This window comes from Camellia sinensis, chromosome 1 (genome assembly GCF_055761805.1).
Source record: "Camellia sinensis isolate YWXY chromosome 1, ASM5576180v1, whole genome shotgun sequence".
In the NCBI taxonomy this organism is placed as follows: domain Eukaryota; kingdom Viridiplantae; phylum Streptophyta; class Magnoliopsida; order Ericales; family Theaceae; genus Camellia; species Camellia sinensis.
The window spans coordinates 5615523-5630236 of record NC_138961.1 but is presented as its reverse complement, the minus strand read 5'-3'; the positions used below and the strand labels follow the sequence as shown (position 1 = coordinate 5630236).

At 37.1% G+C, this 14714-nt stretch overlaps 1 long non-coding RNA gene across 1 annotated transcript; it reads left to right on the top strand.

The window, feature by feature from the left end:
* Positions 1-5871: 5871 nt before the first annotated feature.
* LOC114264590 (uncharacterized) lies at positions 5872-8730 on the top strand. Its single transcript, XR_014331050.1, has 2 exons — positions 5872-6001; positions 8461-8730. It is a non-coding gene; the product is annotated as an uncharacterized LOC114264590 (long non-coding RNA).
* The last annotated feature ends 5984 nt before the right edge of the window (positions 8731-14714 follow it).

The window sequence follows — 14714 nt, the reverse complement described above, 5'->3', positions numbered from 1 at the left end:
TTAGGTCAAATGACCGACCAACTTATACAAAAATTAATAAATTAAAACTTTTAAATGATATCTTAATTTTAAAATTTAAATTGGCTTAAATTGAAACATGCACAATAGTACAATATTAAGGTTCACTTTATATAAGTAAAGCAACCCACTTTTTATTTCTTTTTTTCGATATAGGATTATAAAATAAAAGTTTGCAATTATTTGGATAATAAATTTATTTCTAATCAAACAATCTTAGCCGTTCAATCTTTTTTTAATTTATTTCGAATCAAACAAATCTAATCAACATATTTTAATAAAACTGCTAAAATCGTGGTTAAACCAACGAATTAGTCAAATCAAAAATGATTTAGCCTAATCGGTTAGGTCAAAAGACCAATCAATTCACATAAAAATTAATTAATTAAACTTTTAAATTTAATTTTATAATTTAAATTATATTAAATTGAAACATGCACAACTCTATTGCGAGTATAAGATTCACTTTATAAGAGTAAAACAATTCACTTTTTCTTTCTTCTCCCAATATTATCAAATAAATCATGGACTAATGAGCTAGCTTAATGAAGATTTTCTTAATTGTGTAAAATTAATCAAATTAAGAAAATTAGTATGAGATATTAAAATTCTCACAATGCTCCGAACTGAAAACGGTTTAGCCTAATCAATTAGGTCAAATGACCAACCAACTTATATAAAAATTAATTAATTAAAACTTTTAAATGATATTTAAATTTTAAAATTTAAACTAGTTTGAATTGAAACATGCACAGTACTATCATATTAATGTTCACTTTATATAAGTAAAACAACTTATTTTTTTTTTTATTTTCTTCCTGATGTGAGATTATAAAATAAAAGTTAACAATTATTTGGACGAGAAATTTATTTTTAATCAAGCAATCTGAGTCGTTCAATCTTTAATCAGCTCAATCTTTAATTTATTTTGAATCAAACAAATCTAATCAATATACTTTCATAAAACTGTTAAAATCGCGGTTAAACTAACGAATTAATAAAATTAAAAATAATTCAGCCTAACTGGCCTGGTCAAAAAATCAACTAACTTGCACAAAAGTTAATTACTTAAAACTTTTAAATTTTATTTTAAAATTTAAATTATATTAAATTGAAACATGTACAATACTATAATATTAAATGAGAGTATAAGATTGACTTTATATGAGTAAAACAATTCACTTTTTCCTTTTTATCTCGATGTGAGATTATCAAATAAATCATAGACTAATTTAGCTAGCTAATGGAGATTTTTTTAATTGTTTAAAATTAAGAAAATTAGTATGAGATATTGAAACTCTCACAATACTCTTCACTAAAAACTCCATTTTCCTTATATAATATATAGATAGATATACTAAAAGCAAACATTGTTCTCCTTTGGTATGTTGGTTTTTTTTTTTTTTTTTTTTTTTTTTTTTTTTATAATAGTCATAAGAGACAAAATAAATTAAAAAGTTAATAAGATAAAATATCACAATTAAATCATAATAATATTTTTTTTTATAAAAGTAAAAAAAGTTCAAAAAAAAATAAAACTCAAACGAAAATTTTAATTTCAAACTAAAATATTTAAAAAACTAAAGAGTAAATTACGCTGACACCCCCTGAGATTTGGTCTAATTATATCCCACCCCATGATGTTCTGAAAATTATATTTCTACTCCTGTAATTAATAGTCTCATTACACAAACTTCCTACTTATATAAAAGTCAATAACTCTTAGAAAAACGGAAGAAATTATATTGCAAAAAAAAAAAAAAGTAAAGCAAAGAAAAGGAAAAAAAATTATGGAGGAAGTAAAACAAAGTAAGAAAAGAGAGACTACATGAGTTCAATATCTTTATTTCGTCCAAATAATTATAGTAACAAGGGGTTTTCAAACGTTAAAAATGATATATATTAAATCTAAATTTTAGAAGACTAAATATAATTTATCCAAAACTAAAAATTTAAAAATTTTAAAAATTAACCTACTTTCCAAACAAATCCTTTTCACTTTGGGTAGTAGTTTACGAAATAATCCAACTTGTTAAAGCAGATGGAAGTGCACAAGTGAGCAAGCAACAGGGGCAGAAACGGCCAAAGAGAAAATAGAGCCATCTATACTGTAGCAACTCACAACTCCCACTTGTATTATAATAATGATAGTATATAGATAGATATAACCACTAAAGAATGTGAGCTAATTACATGGCCAATGAATGGACTGGTCCTATCCTATTAAAATGAAGGGCTTGCCTTCTCTCCAATTTCAGATTGGATCGAAGGATATTATTAGACGTGTGAAGATTCATTAGGGATTTCATTTCGACAATTCGAACCGTTTAATGTGTAGAATTCATTGAGTATTATATATTTATAAAAAAATCACATTGATCGGACATCGATAACTACCTGATCAAATCAGTTTTGTATGAACGAAATAGACGGTGAAAAAATAAATTGTTGATAGAAAATTGATCCGATGAGATAGATATCGATATCTGATCAACGTGATTTCTTACAGGCATATAATACTCGATAAGTTCTATACATTGAACTGTTCTAATTATCGAAACAGGATCTGTGATGGACTTCTATAGACTCAACAACACCCTTCAATCTGATCTGAGACCGGAGGAAACTCACTGCCTGGAATGAAGTCAAGTAATTACATAATGGACAATAATTATCTTTGTGCCATGTTCGTACGTATGCGTAACCTACTAGAATCTCTTACTCATTAATTACTAAGATTGTGTTTGGTTGATTAATTTTGATAATAATTCATAAAGATAAACAAAAAAAGTATGTGAAAAGTGTAAAATATAATTATATTTTATTAATATTTTTTTTTTCTTTGAAATTTTTTTATTAGATCTTTAAATTTCTTATCAAATCTTTAAATCAAACCCAACATAAGAGCAAGTATAGACTTTTCGGACCAACTTATCCATGTAATATCATATCATTAGTTAGTGCCCAACTTAACGGCCTAATTTTATGGGCCTTGTAATAATCCTATGTTCGCCCTGCAAATGGTGCGGACTATTGGAGGGTAGTTCGTCTCCTGTCCTTGGTCACATTAGAGAGGTTCAATCTGGCCTATTATATGTATATCGCTTGTGTAAAAATTATGCTCATCAGTTAATTGTAATTTTTTAAAATTTTTATTACGTTTATCTTTAAAAAAAATTAACAATAAGTTTGTTTTTATAATAATTTTATTAATGTATGTTCTAAGGGTATATGTAAAATCTTTTCAAAAGTGAGTATATTAAAAAATATATATTGCCTTTCAAATTTTCTTACCATGCGCTCTAAAATTATAAATTAACAATATTTTGTTTGAAATAGACCGTTATGAGGAATTTTGCCCTCATTTGGCTAACTTAGAGACTATTTGAGAATATGAGTTTGTACGAGTAAGAAATATTCTTCTTATATAATCCTGTTGATCAAGTCTGCGCTCCTCCAAACGTCGTCGCTTTACTCCCTGAAAACACAAATATGAGCTAGCCGGCGGGTGTGTGCCGGATACCTCTTCGATGCCTAAGTCAGCAAAATAGACAAATAGACAAAAGTTCTGTGTATTCGGGAATCAAAGTTGTGTTACCTCTCCATAGGTGATGTTATGAGCTTTTATAGGTTCCGCTTGGCACAATCCTAGTAGGACTCTTATTCCTCCATGCAGAGTCCTCTTAGGAGTCACACTCCTGAAAGATAATGCTTATCCTTCAACACCCCCCTCACTGTTTAAACCAAGTGAGATGGTTTTACCTCGGTGGTATGACAAAACGACAGAGCTACCACAGCCATGCTATACTGGCTGAAATGACCGAGCTATACCTAGCTCGATTCTTCCCTTCACTGCGTGCACATCGGCTTCTCCAGCTGAGACCGTGCTAACCATAACGAGATTGGACCGAGCTAAACCGTAGCAAGGTCTTGAGAAAAGCTCAAAATACTTCGGCTCAGAAGAGTATGGCCGAGCTAACGACCATCACTCTAATAGCGGTGATCGAGCTAAATACAAGGTTCTCTTGGATTGAGCTAACTACAAGACTCTTTTGGACCGGGCTAACTACAAAGCTCTTTTACTCAGCCCTTTTTATTGTGGCCTACAGAATGGCCCATCACCCAGCTCGGCCCAATTTACATATAAATTAACCTCTCAATTGCCCATTAATTCCATCTGCGCAGCATGATAGGGATTATCTTTTTCCAGCTGAGCTAAAAAACTTTAGCCTTTTAACCGAGCTAGTATGTCGCCGGGCTACCGATTGGTACGGTTACAAAACGTCTCTTCAGTCGTACTAAAACTGAATCACTTCCCATTCCGATGACACATGGCGAGCTGTCATTCGCCTAGCATAGCTGTCACGCTGTCTTCGTATTTCACAAAATTTGAACAGTCCCGTCATTTTGCTTCCCTCTACACAAAACAAATCCTTCGTTTTGAATCATACACTTCACTATTCATTTCCTTCTTTCTCTCTCTCTGAGCCTCTATCTCTCCCCAACCTTGTATTTGCAGAGCTCGTGTTTGTTGCTGCTACTACCTCCATCTTCAGTGCCTTCGCCTTGAACTGGTAAGTGATTTGAATCTTCGTCCTTTCTGTTGATTTCGCACCTTTTTTGCAACACAAAGCATGTTTTATTTGTATGTTTTTCAAAGAACATTCCATTTTTGCTTCTATATTTCTGGGAAAAACCACGCAATAGAACCACTTGATTTTACGAATAATCTGAAAAATACTCTTTTTGATCCAAAATCACACATCAACCGAACTAGGATACTGTTTGTATTAGATGCAAGCCTAGCCGCACCCAACAACCGCACTAAAACTTCACGCCATATTTGCGGTTTCCATAGGTTAGGGACCTTTTGTTTCTTTTAATTGAGCTATCGAACCGTACTAGGTTTGCGTAATACCATGCTAGAAAGCCTCACCCACCGACCGAGCTAAAACTTGGGGCTAAACCAGCTCCCTTAGTTCAAACAGAACTAAGAATGCTGCCCCAAAGGCTCAACCGGGCTAAAGGCCCTTGCTCAAACCGAACTAAGATGGGATAACTGTAACGACCCCATCACGTATACTGATTAGTACTTGATTAATTAAGAGGATTTGGAATATAATTGCCGAGTATTATAATTTAAGTTGGGATTTATGAGAATTGTGGGATCTGACTCGTATATGATTCTGTTAAGGATTTATTTTGGAATTAGAAATTAAGGGTCCAAATGGCTTAAGGAAGTAAAATTGAGATTCGATTAATTTGATCCGAATTGGAGAAAATTAAGTTAACTAAATTATGAGGGTTGAGAATTGTGACTATTATGAATTAAATTCATTTATGGAAGGTCCAATTTGAATATGTAATTGATTGATGAAGATTTGGTGTTTGATCAAAAATTGAAGGCCTAAATGATTTGGGAAATCAAAATTGAGGATGAAAATAAGTTTAATTTAATATTTGGAACCTTTTAGGAGTTCGATTAAAAAAAAATCTGATCCAGATTAATAAAATTAAATAAAATTAATTAGGCCTTAATGAAAGTCAAATTAGACTAATTAAATTATGGGAATTGTGATTTGTTATGATTAATTATTTGCGTGTTAACCAAGATTTATTAAGACCAAGTGTTGCTTAATTAAAATTAATCCTAAGCATAAATTGTCTAGTGGAACAAACTAGAATTTTGGTTGTGGGTGCACCGAGAATTTAGGCGGGTGTACTAAGAAATCTGGTTATGATTTACAAGTGTGTGTGCACGTGTAAAGAGGAAGGCAACAAATGATATATATAAATGCATTAATATATGAGTTCTTGTAGGGAAAATAGAGAGTTAGAAGAAAAAAAAAAAGAGAAAGAGAGAAACTGTGAGAGAGAGAGAGAGAGAGAGAGAGAGAGAGAGAGGTGCTGGAAATTCAACAAGGAGTCGAAATTTTGAAGGAAGAAAGGAAAATTTACCAAACATGCTGGAAATAAGTTTAAGGTATGAAATTATGCTTGATTTCTTGTAGAATATTTATATTACCCTTGAAATTGAAGGTGAGTTTGGACTCAAAATCTTGTAATTAATAGGAATTAGCAAGAAGATGAAGAAATTTTGAATTATGTTTTAAGATAACGGGAATACATTTTGAAAATTAATTAGTTAGAGTTTGATTTCTATTATTCTTCACAAATTAAAACTCATCCTTGCATGCATGTTGGAATTTCAAGGTTTTAGATTTAATTCATGTGTAAAAGATTGATAAGTTTAAATTTGGGTTAGATATGAAGGAAATTAATAAAAATCTAGGTTGAAGTAATTCAAGAATTAAATTATGATTTGTTTGGGAAAAATATAAAATCAGTAATTTTGATCCTAATTTCATATATGCAAATATTTCTTTAAAAGAGTTTATCATTTCAATTTCATGATTTAAGAAGAATTAGTAAAATGATGAAGGAATTGAATTGGATTCAAAATATGGAAGTTAATTTGGAATTGGGTTCAAAACATGAAATGGGTTACATGCATGTGGATGATTATGGAAAATAAATTAGAAATTGATTATTTTAAGTTTAGTTTGTGTTATTCCTCATGAATTTGGGCTTCATCTTTACATGCATCAATGAATCTTTGAGAAAGTTGGAGAATTAATTTCATGTTTGGGTACAAGGAGAGCAAGTTTTGGGAAATTATGAATTTATGAACATTTTGAACTTAACATTGAATTAAAGGAATTTTGGATGTAATTGGTTTGAATTTTGACTCTAATTTCACACATGCAAATATTTTTCTAAGAGTTTTATAACTTTAATTTCATGTTTTAGATAATCCTCCATGCATCATTGAATTAAGGAAGTTATGGAATTAGTCTCATGGATTTCGTAAGAAATAAGGTTTTAAGTAAGAAATTAAGTAGACTCATAATTGTGGAAATTAATTTGGAAACTTAATTGTTTTTATTTGATTTTGTAGTATTTTCTTGTAGTACATGGGTTTTAAGGAAATTGAGCCATTCAAGTTCTTTTTGAAGAGATGAAGGAAATGTTTTAAGAAAGTCAAGTTTATGAAAATTTGGAATTAATCCTAAAGTTTTGATTTTATAATTAAATTTTAACCCATGCATGTAATGTAATTTCAAGAATTGGAAAGTCTAATTCATATTTTAATATTGTGGGTTTGATATAAAGAAAGTGAGTTAAAACTAAATTTGGACAATTGGAGTATGATTTTGAATGAATGATTTCTGATTGAAAGTGTTTATTTAATTATATAATGGTTTTCCATTTTTGTGTACTAAAAGTACATGTTTTGAGGCTTTGAATACCGAATTTGAACTTCAATTGCAATTTTGGAATTTCAGAATTTACGTTGTCCGCTCGAGCGAGGAAAGTCTCGCTCGAGCGTGGAAATCGAGCTCCCAGAAGTTTTCAAATTTTACAGTCCGCTCGAGCGACCAAAGTGGCGCTTGAGCGGAGACCCATTTTCAGCATATTTTGGAAAGTTGCATTTAGTTCATATTTTTATCCTCATCTCTTTCCAAAGCACTCTAGACATGATTTGTGATTCAATAAAGATTAATAAGCTACCAGTCAACATAGATTAGTTAGTTAAGGAATGAATCATTGATCTAGTTGTAATTTTTTAAGAAGCCAAGTAAAAGATCAATCTATTTGGAAAAGAAGGGCTTAGTAATGAAAGAATATGTGAAATAAGAACCCGGTTTATTTGAATGAGTAAGAATAAGCATAGTAGAACTTCGGACTGTTTAGACGGGAAAAGACTAGGAAAGTCAAGTTTGATCAAGGGAGTAATATTGTATTTCAATGTGTATATGTTATGTGCTTGTGTAGGTCACGTGCCATTGTCTGCCTGATTTATCCGATATGTCTAGTCCGTCTGATTTGCTTCTGTGGCTATCTGTGAGTAATAACTTAGTAAAGTTATGTTCAACTGTACTTATTTTCTGTGTGACAAAATGAGATCTGTTTTCTGAAATGATATGTTCTGCACAATGAATGATTGTCCAATTTCTGGTATGTATTCGTGACATCCTTAGCATCATGTGATATCTGTTGGCTGTTATCCGGTATTGGAGGTTCCTTTATGAAACTTAATCTGTTAGCACTCTGTTACCCGTACCGGAGGCCTCGTCACGGGGGCTCAGCATATTTTTGTTCTGTTCTGTTACCCGGATCCGGAGGTTTCTTTATGGAACAGGTTATTCGTAATCTCACGTGTATACGTTATGTTATGTTATGTTCTGTTCTGTTAATGCTAATAGATGTATCACGCATGTTTAAGCATGACTTATGATTTCTGTATATGATCTGGACAAATTATGAATTTGATACGAAACTGAATTATGAATTTTGAATTTGTGTGGACTCATTCATTAAAACCCTTTACTTTGTTATTATTCACTGGGCTCTAGCTCACTGTATTATTCATGTATGTAGGTGATCAGGCGCGTGACCAGGCTTAGAGGCATCTGCCTAGAATCTGTTTTTGTCAGCCAACCTATATGCCTCCTGTGGAGGTTCCGGATATGTCAAGTGATTGTCGCTAAGTGATTTAAAGTTTAAGTTCTATTTTCTTGTTTGGTTAAACAAGTCTTGTGTATTTTTGTAAATAGGGTTAAGTCCTTTTTTGTCTAATCTGTATACATAGGATGACTTAAAGATAATGTGTATATATGTATATAAAAAGTTTAAAATTTTTCTGTCTCATATAGGTTTGCACAGCTCAATGGACGTTGTATATTGTTATTTGCTTCCGCTAGCCCTTAATATTATGTTAATCTGTCTCAGAGGCCGTCGGTAATCCCAGGATTACTGGCCGGTTACGATGCTAAACCTATAGGGGCGGGTTTGGGTCGTGACAATAACGGCCCACGTAGCCGAGCTGGGACTACATTTATCTTGCCTTTGTTGTTATTTTTTTTTTAGCACGGTCCAACGATTTGTGCTTAACACGTTTCTTTTTTTCACTTTGCAGACTTAGGTTGCTAGGCACTCCCTTGAATGCTCAACCGAGCTACTCAGCGTCATTTCACGACCGAGCTAATACTCCGTTAATTTATACATAATTTAAAACCTCATGGGTAAATATAGATTTTTGGTAAACTCACCAGGGGCTATGGCCGAGTTCCGAAGGGACTTTAACATTCCTGACGATGTCCACCTTACCTTAGCCGACCTAGATATCACACCCTGGGAAAACCCTGGCTTTGTTCCCTTTACACTTCTTTCCATTGTAGAAACCGGACAAAGATTCCCTATTCAGCCCCTTCTTTGTGAGTTCCTCAGACAAACCAACCTCTGCCCTACCCAACTTTCCACAAATTCATACCGCATAATAAATGGCATCGCTGAGCTAAATTGCCGAGCTGGCCTTAACCTCGGTTTAGCCGGGCTCTTCTACCAATATTCCATAGGATCGGCTGAAGATGGCTGGGTTTACTATTTAAGAATAAGGCACCGGTGTGAAAAGATAATAAAGAATACCCCGGATAAAGATGTGAATGATGATGATTTCTTCTGGGTATCTGGGAATTTTGAGGATCAATAAGCCCAGATCCCGGGCGACAGAATAAATTAGAACAAAGGTGTAGCTGGTAGGATTACCTCGGCTCAATTCCATGCTTTTCTTTACTTTGGTTTTCTTATTTTGAACCGTAGTAACTGTTATCTTTTTTCCTTCATGCAGATTTGAACTTCCTTAAGTCTCAGCACAGCTACCCCAACTTAAACGCACTTCGTGCTGCACTCCGATATTCAAACAGAAGCTGGGCCGAGCTACTAAATTTTGAACCGACCTACCAATATAGTAGCCGTAGGAAGACCAGAGTGACCGATTTCCTCCTTGAACCTTCGCCAGAGCCAGATCCATCCTTGCCTCAAATCAATCTCATCCCACTAACTGCTGAACAAGAAATGGCCAAGAAGAGAGCCGTAAGAGCACTCCTCACCGAGACAAACCTGCCCGAGGTACCACAAGCCGGTCAAACCCAGGAGACCGTGGTAGCCCTGCCATCCCATCAACCTGAATCGTCTCGGACTCGCAAGCGCGCTCGGTCTTCCACTACCGAGCCATGCCTCGTCGATGAGGACGAAACTGTGCTTCCCCCAACCGAAGTACCGAGCCCATAACCTGAGAGCCCAGACCGAGCTAACTCTTCTGATTGGGCACGGAGATTAACATATCTGAACTGAGCCATCAGACAAATAGATTCAGTGGTGGCAGATAAAGATCACATGCTGGCCTTCAACCTGGATAAGAGCGTGTGTCTGCCCCCTGATATGGATCACCATGCCCACCTTATCGAGCTAAAAGCTATCTGCTCGGCCACCAAATCAATGGTGCTGGTGAGTACTCTTTCCTTTGTTTTCCTATTTTGTGCAACTGTTAGCTCGTTTCTCACTCAAAATTGTTTACCACATTTATGCATGCCATGCAAAAGAACCAGATTGCTCATAAGCGTGTGCTAGAGCTACGCGAAACAACAAGGCAAGCCGTGGCAGAGGCTGACAAGAAGACGGCCGAGCTAAACGAGGTCAAACAAAAAATGGCTGAGCTACAATTTGAGATCGCCCGCCTCACCGGCCTAGTTGACTTAGCCGAAGTGGACAAACAAAAAGCTTTAACCGAGTTGAAGGATCGTTACCTGCGTGAGCTTGCCACAGTTGAGCAGAACAAGAAGGCCAAAATAACTGAACTTGAGAAGAAGATTGGCGATGCGGAAGACCGTGGCTACAAAGAAGGTGAAGCAACCTACATCCTGCAGTGCGAAGCTGCCAAGGATCTATTTTTCAAGTGCGGGGGGAAAACGGCAGTGGAATAGCTCGGTCACGGTCCAGAGGCTGAGGTTTTCCTGAACCTTCCATCGTACTTCATACCGAGCTGTATGGCGGAGTATGTAGCTGCCATTCAACAAAAATTCCTTGAATCTGAGGATAATGAAAAAGAGACCGTGCCGAACAATGCCGCGGTCGTCAATGATCCTGCCATCTAGTCAGCTCGGGTGGAACCACCGGTGGAAGATCTGACAACCGAGCTACCAACTGAAACCGGGCTCCGAGTTGAATTGGATGCTGATCTTGACGACCTGTTTGCTTGACTTTGTATTTTCTTCTTTTTACTTTTGGAAAGAAAACTGTAACCGGGTTGAAATCCCACCATTTTGTAACTCTTGATTTGTACTCTCGACGAAATCTTCTTTTGTTCCAACTATTATTCCGGTTAACTTCCATGCATGTACTTTACTCTGTAATCTGAATGAAGTATAATATTCTCTGGCCGAGATATTTATCCTGGTCTTAACCTTGCTATCTAGCTGGCTATACCTGCCAACCTCTTTAGCCTAGATCCTTATCTCGGCTGAAGAATAATAAGTGTTGGTTTTTCCAGCCAAACTCTTCAGCCTAGATCCTTATCTCGGCTGAAGAACAATAAGTGTTGGTTTTTCCAGCCAACCTCTTCAACCTAGATCCTTATCTCGGCTGAGGAAGAATAAGTGTTGGTTTTTCCAGCCAACCTCTACAGCCTAGATCCTTATCTCGGCTGAAGGACAATAAGTGTTGGTTTTTCCAGCCAACCTCTTCAGCCTAGATCCTTATCTCGGCTGAAGAACAATAAGTGTTGGTTTTTCCAGCCAACCTTTTCAGCCTAGATCCTTATCTTGGCTGAAGAACAATTAGTGTTGGTTTTTCCAGTCAACCTCTAAGTTGGTTATTCCTGCCAACCTAGAGTGGAGTGTTTAGTTATTTCTGCCAAACGTCCTGCAACCTGGATCCTTATCCTGGGCTTAGAAGGGGTGTTGGTTATTCCAGCCAACCTCTAAGTTGGTTATTCCTGCCAACCTAGAGTAGAATGTTTGGTTGTTCGTGCCAAATGTCCTGCAGCCTGGATCCTTATCCTGGGCTTAGGAGGGGTGTTTGTTATTCCATCCAACCTCTAAATTGGTTATTCCTACCAACCTAGAGTAAAGTGTTTGGTTGTTCGTGCCAAACGTCCTGCAGCCTGGATCTTTATCCTGGGCTTAGGAGGGGTGTTGGTTATTCCAGCCAATCTCTAAGTTGGTTATTCCTGCCAACCTAGAGTAAAGTGTTTGATTATTCCTGCCAAACATCTTGTAGCCTAGATCCTTATCCTAGGCTTACGAGGGGTGTTGGTTATTCCGGCCAACTATGCTTTCAATGCCCCTAGCTTACCAAAACAATCTTTTACAGAAGGAAACAATCTATGCTGAAAAGAAACTACTTATTTTATTGAGAAAGGAAAACTACAAGTATGTTTAAAGAAAAAGCTAAAAATAAAATAGTTTGAGATTGGCAGTGTTCCATGGCCTGGGAATGGCGTTGCTGTCCTTGTCTTCCAGGTGGTATGCCCCTTTTCCTGCTAACCCAACCACTTTGTAAGGTCCTTCCCAATTGGGCCCTAACTTGTCGTCTCCAGGTACCAGGGTGTTTCCCATTACTTTGCGCAGTACCCAATCTCCAACTTTGAATTGCCTTGGATGTACTGTCTTGTTGTATTTTCTGGATAACTCCTGTTGGTATGAGGCGATGTGAACCAGTACTTTTTCTCTTCTTTCTTCTGCAAGATCGAGCTCCAATGCTATGGCTTCTCCATTTAAGTCTAGGTCAAAATTTTCGCTTCTGATGGTGGGGAGACCAATTTCCAGTGGGATTACTGCTTCCATGCCGTAGGCTAAGAAGAATGGTGTTTCTCCAGTTGATCGTCAAGGTGTGGTATGGTAAGCCGATAAAACATGAGGAAGCTTCTCAGCCCACTTTTCTTTTGCTTTCTCTAACCTTTTCTTCAATCCATCCAAGACAACTTTGTTTGATGCTTCTGCCTGGCCATTTGCTTGGGGGTATGCCGGTGTAAAGTTATAGAATTCTATCTTGTACTCTTCACAAAAGCCTTTAAAAATTTTGCCGTCGAACTGGGTGCCGTTGTCTAATATAGTGCCTTGGGTATGCCGAACCGAGTGATTATATTCTACCAGACGAACTTCTTCACATCTTTGTCCTTTATTGATGCTAATGCTTCTGCTTCCACCCACATTGTGAAGTATTCTGTTAAGGAAGAACTTTCTGTTGCTGAGTGCTGTTGGAAGTGGTCCTACTATGTCCAAGCCCCACATTGCGAAGGGCCATGGGCTAGTTAAAGGTAGAAGCTCTCTGGCTAGCTGATGTATTTGGTGTGCGAACTTCTGGCATTTCTCGCACTTCTTGACATACTTCTCCGAATCTGCTTGCATGTAAGGCCACCAATATCCCTGCGAAATTGCCCTGTAAGCCAATGATCTACCCCTTTGGTGGCTTCCGCATACGCCTTCGTGAATCTCGAACAGGAATGCTTCGACCTTGCTGGGATGGACACACTTCAGGTAAGGTCCTGTGAAGGATTTCTTATACAAGGCCATTGATGGGGAGAGCCAAAATCGCTGTGACTTTGCTCTTATCTTGTTGGCCTCCTTCTTCTCTTTGGGTAAAATGTCGTCTTTTAGGAACATTATGATGGGATCCATCTATGAAGGGCCTAGTTCGGTGCAACATACTTCTTCTACTTCAGGTTCTTCAATGCTTGGTCTAGGTAGGAAGTCGATCAGTAGTGGATGTGGGATGGATGTATCTGCCATTGAAGCAAAGCCTGCTAGTTCGTCTGCTCTGCTGTTTTCTTCTCTGCCAATCAGCTCTATTCGCACTACTTCGAACTTCATGATCTCTTTTTAGACTAACTCTTGGTACTTAGCCATTCTTTCATCCTTTGCTTCATAGTCGCCTGAAATTTGGTTTACCACCAGTTGTGAGTCACTGTAAACCATTAGCTTGGTGGCCTTCATGTAGAGTGCTGATTTTAGTCCTGCCAGAAGTGCTTCATACTCCGCTTCGTTGTTTGATGCTGGGAAGCCAAGGTTGACTGCCTGTTCCACTACTAGGCCATCTGGTGAGATGGGGACTATGCCGAGTCCTGCTCCGTGTCTGTTGGATGCTCCATCTACGAAGAGCTTCCACATCTCTCTAACGAAGAGCTTCCAGTAGGTAGAGGGATCGGATGATGCCTTGGGGTCCTGAGTGTTGCTAGTGTTTTCTTCAAAGTCCACACTTACTGTTTGCCCCTCGTTATCTGATTGTTCCAAGTCTTTATTTGTTGATGGGTCTTTGGTTGGTGTAGCATGGTTTGCCTCTTCCAGCTCGTCATTACTCTGATCCGTTTTAGGGTGTGACTGGGTATCCTGATTTAGGGGTTACGCGCTTCCTGCGGCGCTTTCTGTCCCCATTTCGGTGGCACCAGTCAAGTCAACTAGGCAGATGTGATGGCTTCCTAGGGTGAATTTTGCCACAAAGTCTGCCAATGCTTGGGCTTTTATTGCAGTTCTAGATTGAAACTTGATATCGTACTGTCTCAGTTCCACCGCCCACTTCAAGATTCACCCAGAGAAGTTCGCCCTCTCAAACAGAGCTTTTAAGGGGAAGGCTGTGAGGACGATTATGGTGTGGGCGTGAAAGTAATGCGACAACTTCCTTGATGCCATAATCAAGGCTAAGGCTAGTTTTTGCAATGGTAAGTACCTAGTTTCTGCGCCCAGTAATGTCTTGCTGACATAAAAGATGGGCAGGTGTTGGATTCCCTCTGCTCTGACCAATACCGCACTAACTGCGTGCTGTGAGACTGCCAGGTACAAAAAGAGTTCTTCTCCAGG